This window comes from Pleurodeles waltl, chromosome 5 (assembly GCF_031143425.1).
Source record: "Pleurodeles waltl isolate 20211129_DDA chromosome 5, aPleWal1.hap1.20221129, whole genome shotgun sequence".
Taxonomy (NCBI): Eukaryota; Metazoa; Chordata; class Amphibia; order Caudata; family Salamandridae; genus Pleurodeles; species Pleurodeles waltl.
In genome coordinates, this window is record NC_090444.1 from 1,603,698,026 (window position 1) to 1,603,711,091 (window position 13,066).

Sequence of the window (13,066 nt, forward strand, 5' to 3'; positions counted from 1 at the left end):
TTACTTTGGCTGATGTATGTGTCAAGTATGGGCATTGGCATTTGAGTGTACTGGTGCCTTTGTGTTATTTCTATAATTAGTTGCAGATGTCATCCTCACCCCCTAATTTAGGTATGTATGTTCCATGGGGAGGTTCCTGTCATTTGCTACTATAGCTGCACAGAGATCAGAGGTGTTATTGTCAACTGTTGTCGCAGTTACATTGCAGTTGTTGTTTTGGCTACTGGATTACTGATAGGGACCTAGTTGATGTAGGATACATTTTGACAGACGAGTGCCTGGATGTGAGTTTGACGTAGTGCCCTTCCCACCTGTCGCTGCTTTCCCTTGGCTCTATTGTTGTAATTACAGTATGGCCCCATGGGACTGTTGTTGGTGCTGGATTTTGTCGTGCCCCAGCTTCAGTCTGTGCTGGCCATGCCCCCCTGCCATGCCCCTTTACCCATGCCACTTCATATATATGCTGACTTACATGCATTGTGTAGTAGGTATTCCCCCCTCCGGTAGCATGTATCATTTTTGCATTTTAATTCCCCATGCGACTTACCCTGCATGTGCGTTGTGTCGTGATAGTCTGCGCTGTCCTGTCCTTGAATCCCTGTGACGATCTCCTCAGGGATGACGGCTGCGACCATCTCCTCCATGTGGTCCAGGGCCTCCTGGTGTGCTGGACTCCCCCCTCCAGCCTGCAGTGCTGCCTTCCTGTTCCTGGCCATTTTTTCTTTTGTCCTACGTTTGCAGTCATGCCAGCGTTTCTTACACTCAGTGACTGTTCTGCGTTCTTCAGCCACACTGTTGATCTTGTCCACAATTGTTTGCCATATGGCCTCTCTCCTACTGATTGGCAATTTAGAGGTGATGAACAATTGGTGCTGGTGTTCCGTCACCTCTTTCACCAGGATTTCCTGCTCCTCTGCACTGAAGCAACACTTTCTTTTTTTTCTGAAAATGTACTGGTTCCGGTATGGGTCCTCCTGGCTGGTTCCTGGTCTGCTGTCATCTTCCTGGGGTATGATGGGGCATCTGGGATCCATTTTGGCTCTCCTCTGCTGCAAGGGCAGTGTTTGCGGGTAAATTTGACGCTATAGCGTAAAAAAAAACAGCGCTTTCCAAGTTGCGCTGTCGTAAATCGACCCACAGTGATGTGCGTCGCGTAAACGACGGTTTTCTTTACGACTTGACACCGCTGTGTGCGTCACGAAATAATGACTATCACCTGTTTGTTGCGCCGCCGTGCGTCAAAGTATAAATTTTACGCCTGCACGGCACATCGAAATGGCGTTAAAATTTCTGACACAAAGCTGCGCCGGCGCAGCTTTGCGTCAAAAAGTATAAATATGGCCCAAAGTTTGTAAGCATTGGTCCCATGGAGGTAAAAATGTTCCTGATGTCTACTTTTTCATTTATTCCAAACTCCTTTGTACTGCTTTATCCTGTGTATCTCGTTCCCCAATGCATACCGCTGGTTTTTTTACTCGATATTATACTGGTGTTCTTTTACGACGTTTTAAATTATTTCACCTCATTAACCTCACTCCCTTATCCAATGTCCTCCCTCCCTATTTCCGCCAATTACGGTTATTTCTCAAAGAGTTGGATTTTTCCGTTTTGCCACTGGACAAATGTTTAAATGCAAAAACTTTTAACAAATATCTTTTTGAGAAAGAACAAACAGAAACAGTCCTTTCCTTTTCGGAAGCACGTACTAAAGAGATCTGGTCATCTGTGAGTCATCCCTCACTCACACATGTGCAGAAAGACTTAGCCTGGATGAGTGTTCACGGATGTCTCCCTGTAAAAACTTTTCAACACAGGCGGGGCCTCGCTCCTTCTGCAGTTTGCCCCCGGACTACTTGTCTTCACGAGGAAACCATCGCTCATCTCTTTTGGGACTGCTGATACGCCAAGGATTTTTGGACTTTGCTACAACCGTTCTTGACTCACATAGCGGGCATTCCGTCCCTAACTTTTACAACTCTGTTGTATGGTATGGGCCTTCCTCCCTCTCAGCGCATCATTGCCTGGAGACTGCTGAACTGCGGCAAACAGACGCTGTGGGAGCCCCGTAATCTGCTACTTTTTGCACACAAACATTTAACTCTCTCAGACTGTCGTAACCTTTGCCTCGACAAAGTAACTACCTATTTGTACATTGACCGAGCCATACAAAGTCAGGACAAGGCAAACTGCCTTTGGCAGGTCAAAAACTGGAAGGGCTGGGTAACCGGATTCCTTTTTCCCCCGCCCCACCTTGCCACCCGGTGTCAAATGGATTGGCAGTTATATAGGCCATGAATAAAATTTTAGTTTTCAGCCCTCCCGAACGGGAGCGGCGCTTTCCACGATATCACCAAAGCCACCAGGTGTCAAATGGATTGGCCTTTATATAGGCCTTAAATATAGTTCTAGTTTTTCCCCACCCGAAAGGTACTGGGTTTTTTTCTCTCACTGTTAAAAAAGTTAATTTAACCATGCATATGTTTTTTTTCCATCAAAACATGTTTTGTAACCATGACTAATCCTTTTTTTAAACATTTCTGTAAAAACTATTGTATTTCTATGCCAAATACCTTCAATAAAGGATTTCAAAACAAAAAAAAAATCTGTTCTTATCAGTTTAATATCTGATACGTCCTCTATCTGGGGACCATATATTAAATTGATTTTTGGAACAGGGAGATGGAATAGGAGCTTGCTCTGTCCATTCCACGCATCAACCAGATATTGCAGTACCTCCAGGAATGGTGCACTTCCCCACCCGGGGAAAAACATGCTGTTGAAAAAAAAGATGAAAAAGCAAAAGTAGCGTTTTACTGTCTCTGTAAAGTGGCGCTAACGTCTGTGTGTAAATAAAACCAACCTGGCCACTTTGTGGCAGCCGTGTCTTGTTTTATTTATGTTGTTATTTATTTATTCCGTTTTATATTTCTGTGGTATTTTATTCCCTGACTCTCCCCCCCCCCCCCTTTTTTTTAAATTTGTCCTTTTCAGTAGGACGCTTTTGGGCAAATCTCCAGGGGCACTGGGCTTTCGCTCCACGGCTTGTCCGTGGCAAGGCTGAGTGTACCTGGGGGTGACCTCGAGGCGAAGTCCTGCATCGGGAGGTGATCCCCCTGATCACCGATAGAGGGACGGGCTGAGGATTCCTGGCATGACCGGGACCCAGCTGATGCCCAGACATCGGTGAGCTTGGGGAAAGCCCTCCAGGTATCCCAGGAATTTATGAGCTCACGCACATAGCTGCATGGAGCAGGAGGTGCTGACACCAGAGTCCCTGGGCGCACTTTGATAGTGCTCGGCCTAGGGACACTCAATTGAGAGATTTGGAGGTGCTGGCATCAGAGTCCTGGTGTCAGAGTGAGGGTCCCTGGGTGCACTGTGATAGTGCACGGCCTAGGAACACTCAAGAATTAAAGTAACAGGTATCTTCCATCACCCAAAGAAGGAACACCTGATCTACGGTCAGGAAAACACATTATTATAAGTACTGTGTACCAGAGGGTGGTGGAGGGTCTGAGAGTAAGAAAAGAGTGGTGAGAGTCCCTGGGCGCACTTGGAAAGTGCTCGGCCTGGGGACATTCACAGTTTGGTGCAGTCCCACTGCAGAGACACCCATAACAAGGCCCAGATGAGTTTCTTAAAGTGAGGAGCCACAAAATCTAAACCAACCATGGCAGCTTCTAAGAGCTACGCAGCAGCCGCTGGCGGTAGTAGTAATGGAAATTATGGAAAAAACCAGAGGAATGGAAGTAACACATTTACAGGAATGAAATTCTCAGTCCGCTTTGAGATTTTGGAGGAAGCCAAATAAAAGAGGAACATGAATCACCTTATGGACACCGTTTTCAAGCAAGTAGTTGGCATTAAGCCTGAACAGATTAAATGTATGCAAGACTTTAGAGTCAGAGGGCTCTTTGATATAACATTTCAGAGTGAAAATGTTTAACAAGATTTTACATATAAATTTAACCAAAATAGGGAAAATACAGAGTTAGAAGGATATTGAGGGGCATATTTATACTCTGTTTGCGCCGGATTTGCGTCGTTTTTTTTTTACGCAAAACTAACTCCATATTTATACTTTGGCGTTAGACGCGTCGAGCGTCAAAGTTCAGTGAGTTAGCGTCATTTTTTAGCGTGGACACCTTCCTTGCGTTAATGAAATGCAAGGGAGGCGTTCCCTACTAAAAAATGACTCCGAGGCATGTGCGTCGTATTTATACTCCCGGGCAAAAATGACGCCCGGGAGTGGGCGGGTCCAAAAAATGACGTCTACCCTCGTTAGCGTCATTTTTTAACGCCAGCCCAGGGCAGGCGTTAAGGGACCTGTGGGCTCGGAAGGAGCCCTGAGGTGCCCTCCCATGCCCCCAGGGACACCCCCTGCCACCCTTGCCCGCCCCAGGAGGACACCCAAGGATGGAGGGACCCATCCCAGGAAACTTAAGGTAAGTTCAGATAGGTATTTTTTTTGGGTGGCATAGGGGGGCCTGATTTGTGCCCCCCTACATGCCACTATGCCCAATGACCATGCCCAGGGGACATAAGTCCCCTGGGCATGGCCATTGGGCAAGGGGGCATGACTCCTGTCTTTGCTAAGACAGGAGTCATTTCAATGGGGGTTGGGAGTGAAAAAAAATGACGCAAATCGGGTTGAGGTGAAAAATTTGCCTCAGCCTGACTTGCCCCATTTTTTGACGCCCAAACTCCATTTTCCCCTACGCCGGCACTGCCTGGTGTAAGTCATTTTTTTTTACGCACACCACTCCGCAGCGCCGGCTAACGTCATTGAATAAATACGGCGCCTGCATGGTGCTTCAGAATGGCGTTAGCCGGCGTTAAATTTTGTGACGCACAACTGCGTTGGCGCAGTTGTGCGTCGAAAAGTATAAATATGGGCCTTAATCACCCCACTCGCAGCACCACGAGAAATCCCCATGACGGTGCATATGTTTAATCCTTTTTCTGCACCGTCAGAAATAGAACTTTTTTTACGCAGATACTGCCAAAGTGTTAGAGGAGGGAGTGAAGTCAGGAATGAATGGGGGGTATGGAATGGAAAGAGGAGATACATGGTGGTACTCCAAAGGGATGATGAAGGGATTGGAGGCACAAAACACCCACCTCTAAACTTCACCATAGGGCCAAATAGGGGTTTCCTTTACTACCCAGGGCAACCCATGTTCTGCAAAACATGTTTTCAGTTTGGGCACATCAAAGAACAATGTACAGGTGATATCTGTAGGAATTGTGGCACCAAAGGGCATATGGCCCATGAATGTAAGGCACCCAAAAAATGTAATTTGTGTGGGGGTTTGTCTCATCTTTATAAAAATTGTCCTGTAAGACAAAATCTCTCCTCAGACAAATCAAGAGTTGAGAGTTCATCCCAATTAGATCAAACAGGGCCAAATGAGATAAGCCCAACCTTTAAAGAACTGGCAAAGGCGGAAGAAAAATCCACCCTACCTGATCTTACCGCTAACGAAATTTTAGGGAAAACCTCACAACCCCACCCTCAAATTGTCATCCCAGAGACTCCAGAAGATTACTTAGTACAAAAAGAAAATACTAATGAATCGGGTGCTAGTGCCACAGACTCTAACCCAAAAACAGAAAGGCGGCCTGAAATTGATTTAGATTTAGAATATAGTCAAGAATGGCTTTTTGCAGCACCAACAACTGGGTCCACTCATTTAACCCAAGGGTCAGAAACGTTCTTTTCAACGGAAGAGAACATGGAAGAAGGAGAGGTAGACACTAAGGGAGATGAACAACCCAAAAACAAAAAAAGTTACCAAAAAAACAAAAAATAGTGATCCCAAACAAAGTTTAAAAGAAAATTTCCTGTCAGAATCAGAAGAGGAGATGCCAACTGAGCGGGCTTCTAATGAAAGGGATTTTGAAAACTCCCCAAGGCAATCAATGAGGCAATTAGAGAGGTTGAAAAAAAGGAAAGAGAAAAGGAACCAACAATTTTCTGAAGAGGCGGTTCAAAAAAGAAATAAAAGGAAAGCAACATCGCAAAAAAATGATACTAATTCTAAAATAACCATTGTTCCAGGATCAAGGTACAGTGTACTCCAGGAGCAATCAGACCCAGAGGACCTTCTTTCAGAGGGTCTGTCTGAATCTATTACTAACCCTTTGGAGGAGGGGAAGTCTTTTAAAGATTTTCCCCCTTTCATGGGAAAAGAAGAGGAGAGCCAATCTTTGCTCCCTCAGGAGATAACTGAAATTGACCCTGTTGAATAATAATGCAAACATGTATGGTTTTTATTTTTTAATGGCTATTACTTTAGCCACCCTAAACGTCAGGGGTATTAGACAGCAGTCCAAAAGAGCTGCTGTCTTCAATTATTGTGAAAATTTGAAGGCTGACATTTTTTTGTAGGAGTGTGGTATTCCATATGCTGAGGATTACTCCTTTCTGCAAAGAGAATGGAGACAAGGCCCATCATCCTGGTCAGGAGGTGGGAACAAAAATGCGGGAGTAGGCATTTTATGTAAAAATGGCAATTTCTCCATTTTGCAGGAAACTGTTATTTCCCCAGGAAGAGGTTTGTCCTGTATCTTAAAAGTAAATGAAACCGTTTTGAAAGTCATTAACATTTATGCACATACAGACAAACAGGAAAGAAATGATTTGTTCAACGACTTAACTTTTTTTGTTACAGGTTCACAACCCACTTTCATTGCAGGGGATTTTAAGTGCATAAGAGCCCCCCAAGATAGAATAGGTTCAGCTACACACTATAAATTAGGTATTTCTTCTAAAACTTTAAATAACATCATTGACAATTGTACCCTACAAAACACTTTCAAATCATGTAATCCAAACAACACAGGGTTTACATGGTTATCAGGAGATGGGAATACCACCTCCAGGATAGACTATATTTTTACATCAGAACACATTAAGGGGCATATTTATACTCCGTTTGCGCCGAATGTGCGTCAAAAATTTTGACGCACACTCAGCGCAAATGTTGCCCCATATTTAAACCCTGACGCCCGAGCCGGCGCAAAAGGAAAATGCTGCTATGTGCGTCAGTTTCTGGAAGCGGCACCCCGCCCTGCGTTAATGACATGCAGGCTAGGCGTTCCCGTCCAAAAACCGACGCACACAGCCGAGCGTCATATTTATGCTTCCGGGCAAAAATGACTCCCGGCCGGTAGGCGGAGCTAAAAAATGACGCAAAGCACGAATAGCGTCAAATTTTAACACCTGGGTCAGGGCAGGCGTTAAAATGGGGCAAACACACCTGTACTTAATTAGAACACACAGAACAAACAACAGAGCAGCAGAGCAGCAGAGCAGCAACAGGGAGACATGGAGGTGATTTTTCTTCAGCATGCACGTAGACGCCCTGCAGCAACAACAGCAGCTACAACAACAACAGCAGGGACCCCAAAGACTGCGCAGAAGGCAGGAGAGGATATTCCGCCCAAGAACAACCTTGCATGGCCTCAGGGAACGGGACATCATCCAGAGGTACCGGTTGAACTGGCAGGCCATTCAGCAGCTGCTGAGAAATATTGAACAGCAGTTGGCCCCCACTTTAGTGACTCCCCGCACTATCCCAACAGAAACAAAGCTGCTTGCCGTACTTCACCTGCTGGCAAGTGGCTCGTTTCAGACAACTGGTGCCCTGGTTGGTGGAATATCACAACCATCATTCTCCGCATTCCTGCCTAAAGTACTGGATGCCATCATTCGCCTGACACCCCTCCACATCTGCTTCCCTAACACACTGCAGAAGCAGCAGGCATCTAAACAGGGGTTCTACGCCATCAGTGGCTTCCCGCATGTCCTTGGGGCAATCGACTGCACACACGTACGCCTTGTGCCACCTGCTGCGATTGAACACCTCTACCGCAACAGGAAGCACACACATTCAATCAACGTGCAGGCCATAGTCGATCACCAAGGATTGATCACCAACATTGTGGCTAAATATCCTGGGAGTACTACTTGTTGGTAAGGACAAAAACCAAACTTATATACACACTGCACAGAAACCCTCTAGGACAAACAACACATACACCACAATAGCAACACCTAGCCAGGAACTCACTGAGGTACTCACATCACTAGCCATGTTTCAGAAGTCACCATTGAACCTGTCACACATTTGATTTTACTCTACAGCTTAATGTGAAGACATTAATGAGTGTGGTTGCCTAAATGTCACCTTGCAAATTGGAAGTCTCACAATAACCTGTACACTAATACATTGCATAAGTTTAAAGGTATGGGATGGCCTGGGTACTTTCATATGAACGTTTCAACTACACTTTCATGTTTCAACTCTGCATGGAACTATCATCTCACCCCCAGTGAAGACACACGGACACCTGTATGACAAGTCACAATGCTAGGGAGGGCACACTGTACTGGAAAAACAAATACATCCTGCTAACAAACGGTTAGCCAACAAACACTTGCTCAGCCAAGGGAAAAAACTCAATGCAAAAGTTTTCACCAACAACCATAGGTTGTCACATTAGTACACAAAAGAGTCAGACAACACAAGACAACTACTGCCATCAAAGATCCGGACAACAGTGCCTCCTACATCTAATTGATCCCATTCTGTGTTTTTCTTTCAGCTGATCAGGGGTATGGCATCCAGCCTTGGATAATGACACCATTTGGGAACCCAAATACTGCTGCAGAGCGGGCATACAATGACGCCCACAAGAGGACACGCAGCATTGTGGAGCGGACCTTTGGGATCCTAAAGTCAAGGTTCTGCTGCCTTGACATAACTGGCGGTAGCCTACTCTATTCCCCAGAGATGGTCTGTAAGATCATACTCACTTGTTGCATATTGCACAATATTTGTGTAAAAAGGAACATTACCCTCCTTGAACCGGACCCAGACATGCCTGAGGATGACGAAGAGGAGGATGCTGGCCTGCAACAGGAGGGGGAACAACCTAACACGGCAGCAGGAGTGCGTAGGCACCAACAGCTTGTCAATAATTTTTTTTCATAATTTCTTATAATAACTCGGATTGCACAATTGTAAATAAACACAGATAACAAACACCACATCATGCTTTGGCCTATGCATTTCTGACCACCTTTAGTTTGAAATTGCTGAAGAAGAATGTCGTCTCATTGAGCAAGAATGCTATAACAATCATCACACCAAAAAGAAACATCACAATAGAGGGTAGGATGTGACATGATACATTACCATACATACACAGAGGCCAACAGGAGTACAAATGTGGCAATTACACATGCCTGATCCAGACACCTGAGACAGTCTCTCACCCAGCCCAAAAATGAGCAATACCCAATTGGAACAACATTAGCTGCCACGAACTCAGGAGGAGACCTTGAAGTTACAGTGACAACATACACCCAGACAGGTGATAGTGGATCCACATTCCCACACACATGTACACATATGTCATACAATCAACCTAATATTTGAAAGCAGCCCATCACAACTGTGTCCCAGTTTGAACCTAGCAGGAAGAATGTAACATGCCACTAAACCAGGTAATGCAGAAAGGGCCACAGACAACAACTAAATATTTTTCATCAGCACATGTGGAACGCTGAGAGTTTTGCAAACAGTCATTGGAAAATGGTATGCAAGATTGCTCCAAATAATCAATACTGCAAAGGTCAAATGGGCTAATGAGAAAAATGAATGGTTAACAGTCATTCATACCATATGGCCTTACATTAGCCTGCTGCTGCAGGTTTGCCATAACATAATAAATAAAAGCCATGGATACATTAGCTAATCTGGATGGGCAAATCCTAGGGTGCTGGGGGCCTAAGTCCACCTCTACCGCCCCCCAAATATACAAGAATCTTGTACTTGTGAACTAAACACATGCATAAGGCACATGTGTGGGCTACATGTCAAAAGTCAAACACAAATCAGAAACACAAATTCATAATGGGACATGGTTAGCCCCATAAAAACTGTAAGTGACTACTGCACTCCCTGTTCGGACTATAGATAAAAGCATCACCATCCTAATTGTGGACACAATGCCATTTGTAATTAGTTGTGTGCTAAGATTGAACCCATGGGCCATAACCAAATGTCTACACTAGGGGCCAGATGTAGGAAGATGGAAAATTGCCACTAGCAATTTGCAATGCAGGACGGTGTGTCCGACACCGTCTGCAGGTCGCTATGGGGTCGCTAAGACCCACCTCATTAACATCAATGAGGTGGGTTCCAAGTTGCGCCCCCTTAGCGACTATGGGCACTCACGGGGATGGAGGCCTGCTGGGAACAGCAGACCTCCATGGCCGTGACTGCTATTAAATTACGCAGGTAATTTTTTCCCAAGTGTAGGCCGTTTACCTGAAAGGAAAATGAGCTGCACTTAGAAAAAAATACAAAAACTTCAATCTTGGATTATTTCAGGGCAGTTAGTGGTCCCTTGGACCACTGGCTGTTTTGTACATGATTATTTAGGTCCAGTCACAAAGGGGAAGGGTTCCTATGGGGACCCCTTCCAGGTAGCAAGTGGGTTACCATCCACTTCAAGTGGATGATAACTGCGACTCACTTTGCGACCACGTACTCGGTTGCAAATGGAATTGCATACCACTGCGAGTCGCAAATAGGACGGGAAAACCCCTTCCTATTTGGGATTTGGAAAAGCATTTTGCAAATATGTTCAGAATCACTAAATACATTTCTGAATAGCAAACAGACGTTTGCAACTCACAAAGAGAAATTTATGACATTTGCAACTTGTAAACAGTTTGCTACATCTGGCCCTAGGTTCTAAATCAAGTCGCAAAAGGTCTCAAGTACATGTCACATACTGGTTGCACAGTCCTAGGTACCCTGTTTCACATTAACATGGCAGTCTTTGAGGGTGGTGTGGGAAGAACAACCAACAATCCCATGTTCAATGCACACCCAGGAGTGTATAGAAAGGTCAACAAGTATGTGCCTTCACACACAACACCTATGAAGGGCTAGCAACACGTTGGAGTCAGCAAAACGTTGTCACATCCAAGGTCCACACATGTCAAAATGCTATGACTTAGGCCAACATGACATACTATCAGTGAGGCATGTTTTACAACACACACAGAGGAGCAAGAACACCCATTCTCATGAGTCGACAGAACACCTAGGCCATTGCACTCAAGTCACACACACTTCTAGTTCACCTTGTGGAAGTACATGCCCCCGGAAGATCCAACCTACAGTGTACACAGTCCATCCTCAACTAGGAAGATGCACTTTTCATCAAAGCCATTTGCAAAAGCTAAATGGGAGAATGTCAGTCTGATATGCAGACTCAGTTCATGCCAAGTCCCCGACCAAGTCTTACATTGACCAGTGTATTCCAAATGACTCATCCCATTCCCCATTGCGGCCCAAATGGAATGACCTACAGCCCTTAAATCTGAGAGATGGCTAGGTATCGCTTTACAGAAACAGAAGCCCTATTTGATATCACACTAAAGCAACAATGCCAATGAACGGCCAGCGCATCAAATCAAGAATTCTCTTGAACACACAGTAGTCCATCATGCATCACTAGCAAACAATGAAAATAGCACTCAGCCAACACTCACTGTAGGTATCTGGGTCCTCAAAATGTGCCACCTCTCCCACGGTGTACGGGGCTGGTCCATCTGTAAAGCATGAAAGGAAGAATATACTCAGACTGGGTGAACTGACAAATAATTTCAATTACAATGACACTGTGTGAATATGACATGGTAATGATACACTTTCCCACATGCTCATACTGCATGGATGACTTTGTATTCAACATTAACATTGGATGAGTCTCCTGCTACAGTTACACACCCTACTACACACATGCAGTGGCCAGGACAGTCAGGTGTTGTCAAAGTTACCCCTCCATTAGTATGCCCCAACAATAATGTAATCCATACATCTCAGCATGTGCATCCCAGAGAGACATCCAAAAGCTGGTTCCATGAGGACTGCATGACCCCTCACAATCAAACAGGCTAGGTGGACATGTTCAACACACAGCAACCAGACACACATGTGACATGTGTGGACAACATATCTAACTTCATGTGACGTGAAGGCAACACGCATTTATAGCATCATCATGGGTTTCTAATTTTCTGTCTAGCTATGGCGTCTACATATGTAGGTATGTTGTTCCTACATGACTTACTCACTGGCCAATATGACCTGTAGAGTACATATAGAGGCATTAACGTGTTGCTTGTCTGACACAAATGCAACACTACATTACATACAGCTACAGGCATCTGGTATGTGTTGAAAACATGAGCCATCTGACTGCTAGCATTGGTCTTCCTACACATTGTGCAACAAATACAAAAAAATACAAATAAATTGATAGGTCGGACAGCAGTGTGAAGTTCAGGGAGATCTTTGTAGATGAGGAGTTGTTCACACTCTTGTCTTGTTGCTGTCATTGCTGACCTACATCATGTGTGTACTGATTCAGCATGACTTCCCTTCATGGAAGTATACTCTGTAAGGGTGATTGATGCAGTGTAAATTGTTAATGATTCCTTACATTTTGCGGCATTATTTCTTATTTAAGTATTGCATGGTGCCTACATTTCTCAGCCACCATTAGTTGTCTAGAATAGCTATAGATGGTGCATCATTCTGTCCAACACAGCATGATTGTGTGTGGTTAGTCCCTTCATCAGTTATTTTCCTCAGTATGGTAAGGCTATGATGCAATCCTGGCCACTGCACAGATGTTTCTGTATACATGAAATCAGGACAGTAGTATAGAGAATCTACATGGTTGGCACACAGCCACTTTGGAGTTAGGTACTGCACAGTTGAAGTGTGAATTAACACAGAGACACAATAGGTGTGCAAGTGTTATTTATTGATAGGTGCTGTAGTGCAAAATGTACATTGTCCATGTTTGCTGAGTCCGTTCTAGTGCATTCTTACATGGTGATCCTACAGAAGGGGTGTGGATGATTCTCCTGACATGCTGGGGTGATGTTACAGACAGTGCAGAGGGACAGGATTTGCTGATTAGTAGGAGAGAGACATTCACTGGCAATGCTGACAAGTCATACAGTGGTTAGCAG

At 44.7% G+C, this 13,066-nt stretch overlaps 1 non-coding gene across 1 annotated transcript; it reads left to right on the forward strand.

Annotated features, from left to right (window-relative positions):
- The first annotated feature begins 2,566 nt into the window (after window positions 1–2,566).
- On the forward strand, window positions 2,567–2,755 carry LOC138297604 (U2 spliceosomal RNA). Its single transcript, XR_011204177.1, has one exon. It is a non-coding gene; the product is annotated as a U2 spliceosomal RNA (small nuclear RNA).
- The last annotated feature ends 10,311 nt before the right edge of the window (window positions 2,756–13,066 follow it).